Source organism: Canis aureus, chromosome 15 (genome assembly GCF_053574225.1).
Source record: "Canis aureus isolate CA01 chromosome 15, VMU_Caureus_v.1.0, whole genome shotgun sequence".
In the NCBI taxonomy this organism is placed as follows: Eukaryota; Metazoa; Chordata; class Mammalia; order Carnivora; family Canidae; genus Canis; species Canis aureus.
Genome location: NC_135625.1, coordinates 7,333,035 through 7,347,312, shown reverse-complemented (window position 1 = coordinate 7,347,312; position 14,278 = coordinate 7,333,035).

Sequence of the window (14,278 nt, the reverse complement as noted above, 5' to 3'; positions counted from 1 at the left end):
AATGAAAACCATGCCATGTAAAGACTACTGTTGTTGTGGTAACAGAAACAGACACTGTATTGCTTAGCCTTGTTGTCAGTATAATCCATTCCAATGTGATGTGTGAAAGAGTCTCATAAAGGAGGAGAATGCACAGATTATATTGTGGTATCTTTACTAAGCAGTTTTTCAAAGAATAAACCCTTCATATGCATAACAATCTTTATCTGCTCTTGCAGGTTTGTATTTTTTTGTATTTATCAATAGGTTTTCAAAAATACATGCACATTTATTGTTGACATTATACTATTTTATTCTTTCTAATACATATCACAGTAATTACGTGACACAGGGAAGCACAACAACATTTTATCTAGCTATTTTATCTAATTGTTATATCATCCATAATAGATTTTGTATTACATCTTGATATAGCAATCATTGATTTGAAATTTAGGAAGTATTATGAAATCTATTACTATCAAGAGAGTACAAGTAGTAGAAAACAACTTAATTAACAAAAATAAATTCATTTTTAGAGTGATACCAAAAGCAAAGACAACAAAACCGAAATAAACAAGTGAAACTACACCAAACTAAAAATCCGCACAACAAAAGAAACCATCAAAAACAAGAAATAGTAACCTATGGAGTGGAAGAAAATATTTACTAATGACGTATGTGATATGTGGTTACTATCTTAAGGAGAGAAAGAGCTCATATAACTCAATGACAACAACAACAACAATGATTCAAAAATGGTCAGAGGAATTGAATAAACATTTTTTCCAAAGAAGGGTCATAGACAATTAAGAAGTACAGGAAAAGTGCTCAATACCACTTAATTATCAGAGAGCTGCAAAACAAAACCACAATGAGATGTTATCTCATACTATTAGAATGACCTACATCAAAAATATAAGACATAATGTATTGACAAGGATAAATGAAATGGAACCCGTATGCACTGTTGGTGGGAATGTGAACTGGTGCAGCCACTATGGAAAACAGTATGGAGGTTCCTCAAAAAGTTAAAAACAGGACTACCATATGACACAGCAATTCCATTTCTTGGTATATATCCAAAGGACACAAAGTCACTATGTCAAGGAGATATCTACAGCACTATGTATCCTGTAGCATTATTTAAATAACCAAGACATGGAAACAATCTAAGTGCCCATCAGTGAATAAATGGATAAAGAAAATGTAATATATCATGATAACATGGATGAACTTGAGAGCCATTATAATACATGAAATAAGTCAGGTTGTTGAGAAAGGACACTTATATGTGATTTAACTTATATGTGGAATCTCAAAAAAAAATCTTTCATAGAAATGTAAAGCAAATTGTTGGTTCCCAAAGTCAAGGGCGCTTGGAGGGAATGGGTAAAGGCGATCAGAAGATATAAACTACTACTAATAAGATAAATGAATTCTGGCGATATAATGTACAACATTGTGACTAGGTTACTAATACTGTAATGCATATCGGAAAGTTGCTAAGAGAGTAGATCTTAAAAGTTTTTAGCTTCATTTGTATTGAAACTCTACTGTTTGGTATGTACACATCTCAATCATTATATCAGAAAAATACTTAGATTTAAATAAAACCAATTCAAACATTGATTGAAGATATTTTGTGCATGAGGTATCATAAATTATTTTTCCAAAACCATCAAATTTCACCATTTTATCTAAATCATGATGAAAAGTATTTAAATCACATACATTGGAAAAAATGTATCAATATATATTCACAAGAGAATGAATGATCATTAATATTAGATATAGGTAAAGTAATTTTATATAACCTCCTGACATATCATAGATTTTGTAATTTACCAGTTAAGACACTTTGTTTTCCAGCTTATGAAAGTTCCCATGGAATAAATCAAGGAATTTCTCAAACTGTTTGACACATAAGGGAGTATGCTAATAGTGACATTATTCACTTAGACATATACAAACGCATTCACATATACTGACACATGCACACATGTACACATTCACTCACAGAGACATGTGAGTGTACATTTGAGTTTTGTACATGTACAAAACTCAAATGTATGGAATATATATGCATGTATGGGTGGCTGTGTATAGTTAAAAGTATACCCTTGTGAAAATACATTAGAAATCTGGGAGCTGTTTACAAGGCTTCAAATCTATCACTTCACTAATAAGATTTTTATTCTCTTTCCTGGAAATTCTTTCCAAATTTTTTTTTAAAGATTGTATTCATTTGTTCATTAGAGACACAGAAAGAGAGGCAGAGACACAGGCAGAGGGAGGAGCAGGCTCCATGCAGGGAGCCCGATGCACGACTTGATCCCGGGACTCCAGGATCAGGTCCTGGGCTGAAGGCAGGAGCTCAACCGCTGAGCCACCCAGGGATCCCTCTTTCCAATTTTTTATCTAATTTTCATATAATTTCTTTGTTCTTTTATATAATTTTTTTCTCAAAGAACTTTTAAGTTTTTGTTTTAAATGTTCCACTGTGTCATTTTTCATTAGAATGCTTGAATAAGAATGTAAGTGGCTTTATTAACTTTTTTGGAAAATACCAGCCATCATATGCTTAAATATTCTCTACTCCTAGTCTGTCATCTAATATATCTGCTCAGACATAAAAAGTCAAAAGGAAAGTCACTTAAGACGTGGGAAGTTGGGGTACCTGGGTGGCTTAGCAGTTGAGCATCTGCCTTCAGCTCAGGATCGAGTCCCACATTGGGCTCCCTGCATGGAGCCTGCTTTTCCCTCTGTCTGTGTCTCTGCCTCCCTCTTTGTCCCTCAGAAATTAAAAAAAAAAAAGGAGTGGGAAGTTACGTTCTACCTTCTTGAACTAAATTATTACTACAGAAATTTGGAATTCTTCTGCATTGGTTTGTCTCCTCTGTTGATTAATTCATCTGATAATTTATTTATATCAGCATATACTCACAAAAATTTAAAATCTGTGTGAAATTCAACACTACTTTATTTTCTTGCATTGTGTATACTGACTTTCTTCCAGAGCACAGTATAGGATGAGTAAGAAAGAGTAACTTTATAGTGGAGAAATCTGACAAAAATCATTTCTATTAGGTGATCAAGGTCAATATCAATAGTGACAAGACATGTTGATAGTATGTACATTTGATATGACATGTTGGAAATGATGCTTTACCTCCATGATCTTCCTCCACAACACATAACCTCAGTCTACTCTCATAAAAACATTATACAAATCCCAACAGATAGACATTCTACAAAACACTTGTCCAGCAATTTAAAAAAACTGATAAGGTCCTCAGAAACAAGGAATGTCTGAAGAACTGTTACCGTGGAGTCTGGAGAGACATGAAAATGGAAATATAATATGGTATGAGATCCTGGAACAGAAAAACTCAAGTTATGTAAGTTGGTAATAATGCATCAGTACTGGTTCATTAGCTATAGCAATGTACCATGCTAGAATGTAAGATCTCACCATAGAGGGAACTGGATCTGAGGTATGTGGACACCGTACTATATACGTATTCCCCATATTTTTGTAATTCAAAAATGTCCTAACCAACGAAGTTTAGTTTTTCTGGAGTTTTAAGATAGAATTGACATATAACATTGCGTTAAAGTACACAAATGGTGATTTGATACTTGTGTGTATTGTGAAATGATGACCACACTAAAGTTGGTTAAAACCTCCATTATCTCACATAATTACGTGTGTGAGAGAGAATCTATTCTCTTAGTAACTTTGAGTAACTTTCAAGTTACTAAAACTTTCAAGTAACTTACTTAGTACTTGAAAGTACTAGAAAGTACTAACTTTCAAGTAACTTAGTAACTCTTAGTAACTTTCAAGTATTTAATGTAGCAATGTTAACCATAGTCACCATATTGAACCGTTCGCTCTCCAATAGTCATCTTCTAAATGGAAGTTTGTACCCTTTGACTGACATATCAACAGTTCCTCCACTATTTTCAGTGTGGCTGTACCAATGTACAATCCCAACAATAGCACACAAATGGTCCCTTTACTCCACTTCTTTGCAACACTCATTATTTCTTCTCTAAAAGGCAACCATTTTAACAGATTTGAGGGGGATATATCATTGTGGTTTCATTCGCATTTCCTTGATGAGTGATATTGAATATCTTTTAATATATTTTTTGGCCACTTGTATGCCCTCTTTGGAAAAGTGTATTCGCATCTGTCCATTTTACAAATCATAGTATTTGAGTTGCTTTGTTTCTGCTATTATATTTTGAACATATTTTACTATTTCAAATAGTAACCCCTTAACAGATAGTTTACAAATATTATATCTTTACAAAAAAAAACTACATAGTTTTTTCCCCCATTGTATTGTTACTTTTTCTTTCGCTATGATAAAATTTCACATATTCCATTTATTTATTTTTGCTTTTCTTGCTTGTGTTTTGGGTGGCATATTCAAAAATCATTGTGAAACCGATAAAGCTTTTCCTTATGTTTTTTTTTTTTATTAAGAGTTTCATAGTCTTTAATCCATTTTGGGTAGTTTTTGTGAGTGGTGTAAGATAGGAGTCCAATTTAATTCTTCTCCTTATGATTATCCAGTTTTCCAAACACCATTGATTGAAGAAACTTTACTTTCTTCATTAAGTATCTTGGCTGCCTTGTCAAATATTAGTAAACTATATATCTGAGGGTTCATTTCTAGGATCCCAATTTTGTTCCATAGTCTACCGACCTATTTTTATGTCAGTAACATACTGTTTTGATTATGATAGCTTTATAATATAATTTCTGATCTGCAAGTGTGGTGCCCCTGGCTTTGCTCTTAATTCTTAGGATTACTTCGGCTATTCAAGGTCATCTGTGGTTCTGCATGAATTTTAGAATTCTCTTTTTATTTCTAGGAGAAAAATCCATTGGAATTTTGATTTGTCTGAGGTAATATGGTTATTTTAATATCAGTTCTTACAGTCCACAAACATGGGGTTGGATCTTTTTATTCATTTACAACTTCTTCATTTCTTTCATCCAAGTCTTCCAGTTTTCAGTATATAGGTTTTTATTGTTTTTGATGCTACTGTAAATGAGTTCGTTTTCTTTATTTCTTTTTTCAGATATCTTGTTGTTAGTCTACGGTAACATGGCTAATTTTTTTATGTTGATTTTGAATCCTGCAATTTTAATGAATTTGCTATAATAGCTTTTTTGTGGAATCCTTAGAATTGTTCTGTATCTATAAGATCATATCATCTTCAAACAGCAAATATTTCTTCTTTCTTTCTGACTTGGATATTTCTTTTTCTTATCTAATTGCTCTGGCTGGAATATCCAGAACTAGATGAATAGGAGTGGTAAGAACAGATATCCTGTCTAACTACTGATCTTGTATAAAAACGCTTTCATTCCTTCTTCATTGAGCATGTTAGCTGTGGGCTTGTCATAAATGGCCTTAAATATATCACATAGAGTTGTGGTATGTTCCTTCCATATAATTTATTGAGAGTTTTTGTCATGAATGGATGTTGAATTCCATCAAATATTTTTCTTTCTGCATCTATTGAAATGATCATTTTCAACTTTTATTCTATAAACGTGTATCACATTGATTGATTTATGTATGATGAATCATCCTTGTATTCCAGGGATAAATCTTACTTGATTATGGTGTATGACTTTTAATATCGTGTTGAATCCAGTTTCAAATTTCTATTTTCCTCAGAGATATTGTCTATAGTTTCTTATTTGGTGTCTCTATCTGACCTTGGCAGCAGAGTAATGCTAGCCTCATACAATGAGGCTAGAAGAGTTCCCTTCTCTAAGTTTTTGGAAGAGTTTGTGAAGATTCTTCTTTTAATGTTTGATAAAATTCACCAGTGAAACCATTTGGTCCTGGGGTTTTCTTTGTTTGCACATTTGTGATTACTGATTCAATCTCTTTACTAAATATTGGTCTTTTCAGATTTTCTATTTTTCCATGATTGAGTCTTGGTAGTTAGTATGTTTACAACCATGTGTCTCTTCTAGTTCCTCCAATTTATTGGCATATAATTAGTTGCATTGTGTCCTCTTTCATTTCTGATTTTATTCATTTGAATTTTCTTTTTTCTTAATATAGCTTGTTTGTCAAATTTTGTAAAATCTTTTCAAACACCAGCTCTTAGTCTCATTGATTTTTTCTATTGCTTTTTAAAATTTTTATTGCATTTATTTCTGCTCTGATCTTTATTTCATTCCTTCTGTTAAACTTCTGAGTTTCTTCTTTCTAGTTCCTTGAAATATAAGGTAAGTTCTTTAAGATCCTTCTTTTTTCTTAATTTAGGTGTTTATCACTACAAATTTCCCTCTTATGACTGTCTTTTCTGCATCCCGTGTATTTGGAATATTGTGTTTCACTTTTTATTTTTCTCAAGATATTTTTTATTCCTCTTTTGATTTTTTCTTTGACCCACTGGTTGTCCAGGAGCATATTGTTTAATTGACACATATTTGTGAATTTTCCACCTTTCCTCCTGTTACTAATTACTCGTTACATATCACTATTGTCAAAAAAAAGATACTCGCTATTATTTCCATTTTAAATTTTCTAAGATTTGTTTTCTTACCTCATACACAGTCTATCCTGGAGAATGTGCTATATCTGTTTGAGAAAAATGTGTATCCTGCTATTGCATGAAATGTTCTGCATATACATGTTAGGTCCATTTAGTCTACAGTATAGTTCAAGTCAAATCTTTGATAAACCATAAACTCAGTATCTCAAACTTACATAATGTATAGCTCGGGATCTATGTTCTTTTTCCCCCATTTCTCTTTCTCTCTTTTTCTCTCTCTTTCTCTTTCTCTCTCTCTCTTTTGACTTTAGCTCAATAAATTTAATAAAAATAAAAATGTAGAGAAAAATGTAGTTGATCACCTGTGATTTAGCCGTCTGTAAAACATTTTTAAAAAACTGTCAACACAACATACTCACCGAGTTTGTATATCTTTAAACTGTCCTGATTCTATTTTTTTAACAAAGTAATACAGATATTTCTTTTTGGCACTCTGAATGTGTGGCAAATGCCTCAATATACAAATATAAATTTTTGGATAGCAAATTCTTTTTTTTAAGATTTTATTTATTTATTTCTGAGAATACACTGAGAGGAGAGAGAGAAGCAGAGACACAGGCAGAGGAAGAAGCAGGCGCCATGCAAGGAGCCTGACGTGGGACTCGATCCCGGGTCTCCAGGATCAGGCCCTGGGCCAAAGGCAGTGCTAAACTGCTTGAGCCACCTGGGCTGCCCTGGATAGCAAATTCTTTATTGTGACTTCCATATTGATTTCTTGCATTCTTTTTAAATTTTTATTTTCAGTTGTTAAGGATTGGTATTGTGTTACAACAGAGAGATAGCAGTGAATTCAGATGAGAACTCTTAGGTATTTAGCATTTCTAATTCACATATTCTTTTTTAATTCAAAAAGAAAAAATAAAATACTTTTGGAAGTATTATTCTAGACTACTGAACTTAAATATTTTAGTTTCTACAGGTATGTTGAAAATAATCCTCCGGAGATAGAGATCAACAAGTGTGAAAGGAAGGATAAGTGGGTTATCTATGCAATTTTGTTTCAAATCGATGGAGATTTCTAGACTAAAATTCATGAATAAAGTTCTGACTATTTCTAGGATGGTTGATAGCAAAATATTGTTTAAATATAAAACATTTGGTCTGTGGAACTTGAACTTGGATTTTACACTGAATGCCTGTTATATGTCTATATTTGACTAATGGAGTGATGATTTCTATTCAGTTGTTCTCAATCTGACTATATAAACTGATAGCCTTCAACAATTGGTTCCTCTTTATATTATATATATATAGTGTTTATGAATATTCAAGTGGTTTTTAAACATCAAGACAGGATGGCATTTTCCTGTATACAAAAATATCAATAATAAAAGGAACATCTTAAAGAATATATATTAATTTTCTATGGTTGTGTAATAAATTACCACAAACCATTTAACTTAAAAGAATCCCCACTTAATAACTCAAGTTTTTGTAAGTCAGAAGTGTAGCAGGGTTGGTTAGATTCTCTGTTCAGGTTGAAATCAAAATGTTGACCAGCTATTTTCTCATCCAGAATTCAGGGCTCTCCCTTTCAAGCTCATTTGGATTCTCAAAAGAAAATTAGTTCCTTGAAGTTGTAAGACTGAAGTCCTCATTTCTTCAATGTCTGTTAAATGAGAGCTGCTCTCAGCTTCTAGAAGCCACCTACTTCCATGTCAGATAATCTCCTCTATCTTCAAGCCAGCCACAGTGCATCACATCCTTCTGTTTCAAATCTTTCCGTCTGCTAAGCCAGATAGAAACTGTTTTTGAAATGGTTCACAGGATTAGTTCATGTCCAATCAAATAAATTTCCTGTGCTATACAACATGATATGATCACAGAGGTGACATTACATCATATTTCACAGGTATAGGGTGGCACAGTTTTGGGCTGCCATTTTGGAATCCTGCGTATCATGGGGTGGATCCTCAGATCTTCAGATTTAAAAGAAAAAGGAAATATGGAGGGGTACAGGAGAAAAAGAAAAAAGGAAGATGACACAGATACTTAAACAATTGATGATCAAGACAGGCACTCAGAATTCCTATTTGTTTTGAATATAGAATTTATTTTAGAAAGAAGTTTCAGAGGAAAAATGGAGTTATAAATTTGAAGGCAGAGCACTGTTGTATGAATTGGGATTATATTGGCCTATTGTTCTTTCAAGAAACTTGGCAGAGATGAAAATGGTGCAGAAATTAAGAAAGTCAAGGATGAGAGAGATTTGGGTGTTTATGTTTTCAGGAGATCCAGGAGAGAGGAAAAGCTTAATGAATGCCAGTAAAAAAGAATCAAATTAGTTAAGAATCCCATGTATAAGAGTTTTAAAAAATTAACAAAGCACATGAACTGAGGGTACACAAAAAGCCTATGTAGATTTTTTTTCTTATACAAAGTAAGTCTTTGCTTGTTTAGTAATACAAAAGTAAGTGGCTCTGGCATTTTCTGTGAGTGCTAACGTTTCTCCTGGTATGTGCTTTGCAGTCCCTCAAAGTATATCTTAATTGCATTCTGAGCATATTTTCCAAAACAAAATGGTCTGAAAAGGTGACCAAATATTTGAAATGACAACACTCCAAGAATAGCTAGATACCTGGTTGGCATACTCAATTAACATGGAAATCTCACTGAGGTTAGGATTTAAACTGTTAGGCTTAGAATAACTAACAGGCACATGTTCAATATATTATAGTTTTTTTCTATGAGTTTAGCAACTAAATTGCACAAATATCTATTTTTCAATGGTTATTTTAACCAAATAACTATATGTTCCATTTATTTGTAACTGATTGGCAAAAGATTCAAAAAGAACTCAATAAACCCAAACATGCTTCTTAGTACAAAATACACAATTAACATTTGTTTTTTTTATTTATTATTTCTTTTTAATTTATTTTTTATTGGTGTTCAATTTACTAACATACAGAATAACCCCCAGTGCCCGTCACCCATTCACTCCCACCCCCCGCCCTCCTCCCCTTCTACCACCCCTAGTTCGTTTCCCAGAGTTAGCAGTCTTTACGTTCTGTCTCCCTTTCTGATATTTCCCACACATTTCTTCTCCCTTCCCTTATATTCCCTTTCACTATTATTTATAACATTTGAATTATCAACTTACACAATTTTTTTAAGACTGAGTAACAACATAGCATGTTTACTATTGTATCAAAAAGGAAATACAAGATTTCCCCTAGGTTTGTCATTTCTGTTAACACACACATCTTAAAACATCTTTGTAAATGACTATTTTATATAATAGAACTATGTTCATTATTTAAAAATGATAGCTATATATTTTGGGGGATAAAATCCCTCAGTATGTTGGAAGAAAAATGTTTACCTAAGAGAAAGTTAAGATGGAGCACAGTCTTTGGAATTTGTGTGGTGTGTGTGTGTGTGTGTGTGTGTGTGTATGTAAGTAACAACATACTAAGTATTGTAAGTAGATCTAATAATTAGAGATAATTTCATGATTCCAAAGCATGGTAGACCAAATAATTGTTCTTCAAAGATGTCTGTTTCCTAATATCCAGACCTGTAATTAGTTACCTTGCATGGCAAATGGACTACTGGTTATTACCTTAAGAATCCTGGAGGTGAAGGGCATCTGAGTAGCTCAGTTGGTTGAGCCTCTGCATTCAGCTCAGGTCATGATCCCTGGCTCCTGGGATTGAGACCCACTTGTATGGTATCCTCAGCAGGGAGTCTGCTTCTCCCTTTCCTCCCTACTTTAGGCTCTTCTATCTGTTTCTCTCTCTCTCTCTCTCTCAAATAAATAAATAAATAAATAGTTTTTTAAAAGGCATTAAAAGAAAAAGAATCCTGGAGATGAGACCATTATCCTGGATTACCTAGGTGGGCCCAACACAATCACAAAGGTTCTTATAAAATGGAGGCCAGAAGGTTAGAGTCAGAGAAGGAGATACAATAACAAGCAGAGGTTCAGAGGATGTGATGATGGGATCATGAGAGAAGAATAAAGATGCTCTCTAGAAACTAGAAGAGGCAAAGGTACAGATTCCAGTTTTTGCCTTCTCCCTTTCCCACAAGGAGTTTGAACAGAAATGCAGCCTTTCTGACTCCTTTTAGACTTCTGATATCTAGAACTGCAGCATAATAAATTTCTGTGTTTCTTTTAAGTTACTAAGTTTGTGGCAACTTATTACAGAAGTAACAAAAAACTATTACACCAAGTGCAGTCTAATGTATCTATCCACACTCCAGGTAGTATGTTTAATTCAGTGCTTTTCTTTCCATAATTATGGCTATATCACACGTAAAAATAATTGTTTAGCTTATAAAGAATGGTAATTTTAAAAGTTGATTAAAGCATTTCAGAAAGGCTGAGCAAAATCTCAGGATTCCTGTCACACTTTTAATTACTCAGTGATTAGATTAATCCTGGTTCTAGTAAAGTTCCAGTAGGAGGAATTTAGTAACATGCACAAAAGAAGTGTTATGAGTCTTATGATGTAATAGGGATAAGACTTTTAGTGGTAATGACAAAAGACAGGACTTTATCAAAGATCTGTGTTTCTAGGTAGCATCTGGTTGACAATTCTAACAGAGGGATAGAACATGACTATGTCTCAGGAGGGTCCTCTTTCTGCCTCAGTAGCCTACAAATTGAAAAATGGCCTGTCCTCATTGCTGAAGTTTTTCTTGGCCTTCCTGCTTTGTGTCATGTCCTCTTGCTGAGGATGAGAGTTCAGAGACCTGAGATCTAGCTTCCAGGTATCTCATACAGATGCAATCTCAGCAGTTTGCCATTTGGGAGTAACACATCTCTATTCCCTGCTCTTGTGTTTTACAAGATAAAATATTCCTTTGTTACCCTCAAAGCTACTCCATAAGTAAATTTAGGAAACTTCCACTTATGTACGAAGGATTGATCCAATGGTTTTCTCTCTGTTCCCTCCTTAAACCCCAGCAATACAAATAAAATATTCAAATTGTATTCCAATACAAGTACAGATAAAAAATTTTGATGAATTTTGAGGGAAAGTAGATAAATAAGGACAACTGACTTAGCAGAGAAAGGAAGATAATCCTTACAGTCATGAAGCCAATTAATAGCAGCTAATTTATCCAACAGAAAACCAGGAGTCTCAGAACTTTGGATGCAACAATTATCTCTGAAGGCTGGAATGTGAGAGTTAAGACTGCAAGTAGTATGACTGAGGCCCCTAGACTTTTTTCTGCAAGGCTTTGCTACCAAGAGAATGTAGATTTCCCACCACAGCATAATAGAGAAAGTACCGTCTCTGAGAAGGCTGGATTAGTAAGGCTCTGGAATCAAATAACTAAACTCAGAGAAGGAATGAAATTAAGAATGAATGCAAGCCTGCAAAGTGCATGGTGACACCCCTCTGCTCTCTTCTTAACATACTTCCCAGGATTCTTTCTGAGCAGTGGAACAGACCAAACGTCAAAACATAATGACATTTCAGATTTGCCCAGTGGATTAACATACTCTTATTAACCACACTATGGTAAAATTCTTTACTCTGTTAATGAAGCCCATCCAAAAAGTGTTTCCAATCGCCACCTTACTGCCTTATTTTTAATTATAGTTTTCCAGAGATCACCATGCATGTGTCCATACCAATAGCAAAAACAAAAAACCAACAAAACGAAACAGCTCAGAAGAAATAAGCAGTGTTCTTAGTTTTAAAAAAATTCCAGTAAATGTATAAAGCCAGGCAACATGAAAGAAACGCATTCTTTAAAAATATATCACAATGCTACGCAAATGGAGTATTTCTCAGACAAGAAAATAATTATATTTTTTTGGCTTACAAAGTATAAAGTTTTTGATATGTGTGACTTCTCGGCAATGCCATTAAAGGTAACGGGTGCCCTACTCTCCCTTCTCCTCTTCCTGCTAACTGACATGCATGCAAGTGGCTGGGCCAGCCATGGCAAATGATAAAATGGAAGCCATATGGTGGAACAGTAGAGATTTAAGAATCAATAAACTAGATTCCTAATATAGGGGAGCTATCATGTCAGCCTTCAACTGAGGATATTTAGACAGCTACCTGAAGAGAGAAATATTTGATTTAAGCCACTGTTATTCAGTCTCTACAGTAACCAAATCTAATTGATAATGGTAGATAGTTGATGTCTTTTTTTTTAAGATTTTATTCATGAGAGAAACAGAGAGAGAGAGACAGAGACAGAGACAGAGACACAGGCAGAGGGCTGTGTCTCCATGCAGGGAGCCTGATGTGGGACTCAATCCTGGGACCCAGAATCACGCCCTGGGCTAAAGGCAGGCACCAAACCACTGAGCCACCCAGGGATCCCCAGTTGATATCTTTCTGATAAGCACACAGACACCACAAAGGAAATAAAGGGAAAACAATGCAAATAAATATTGGGGGCAAGTAGCTAGTGAGTGTCACAAAGCTAATAGTAAAAAACCTGCAGTTTTGACCAAAATATCAATAAACTTTATTTTTAAATCAAAAATGGATATCAATGTCAACCTAAATATCAAAGGATATAAAAAATATATCAAATGGTACAAAGACCATTTAAGAATAGCAAGCTTCAAAATATTTATCTTCATGTATTGTTTTTCAGAAAGCTACTAGAGTACATGTTTCATAAATATGATAAAAGTGAATCATAAAAAATAAACAGTGTGGGAAACAAAAGATAAGTATTCAATACAGAAAAAAGGCACAAGACTTCCCAGGAACAAAATAAAATGTTCCTCTACAACAGCTCTTTGTCAGATCTAGAACACAACCAGTTCAGGAAGCAAGATGAACACCAAGTGTTTCAGGAAACGTGAGTCCAAGAAAAAAAAAGATGGAATGGATATCTTACCTGATAAAATATTTGAGCATGTTGAGATGAGTTCTACAGTTCTCTTGGAAAGCCTAGGTTAATCAATCAGTGATAGGAAGAAAGAAAATACATACATACACTCACATGAAATCATTACTAGCTCCAAGAAAAGCAAAATGCTGTCCGAAACAGGAAATGTAATAGGAACAATAAATGATGGGAGCCAGTTTACATATTATTATAATAATAAAATTAAATTGTAGAACACTGAGCCAGGAACTGAGACATGAGTACTGGAAAGTATGTGGCGAGGAAGATGGGTAACAGGACTTTGAACAAGGTTACATCATCACAATCCACAGCAGGCAGACAACTATTCATAAACAGAAAAATCTAGAAATTGTGACATTAGCAATTCCAATGTTTAGAAATACAATGCAACATGCCAGAAGAAATAGATGAATGAGTCGCATAGGTTTACCTTTGGGGAGTGGAAATCAGGAAAGAAGGATTAAGGTAGAAACTCCTATTCTTCCTTAGATAGCTTATAATGCTATTATTTTCCTAAATAAAACTTACACGTTTAAAAAAATTTTTAAAACTTATCTCCCTACAATTCATGCTTTCATTTTAGCCACATAAAAAATCCAGATATCTACCTGCTTGGAAATGAAAGAGGGTATCAGAAAACTTTCCTGTCATATCAGTTTTAATTTGCCCACAGTACTTCAGTTTGAATCCTAACATAAAGGAAATAAAGAAGCTTTGCTTTCTGTCTGGTGCCCTGAGCATTGGCTTCCTGCACACACCCATACTCAACCACCCATTATATTTCAATATTTCAGTAAGAGGAGGGTACTGAAATAACACAGGATCTTAGATTTATTAACCAAATACTGTCAGTAGACTTAGTGTATTG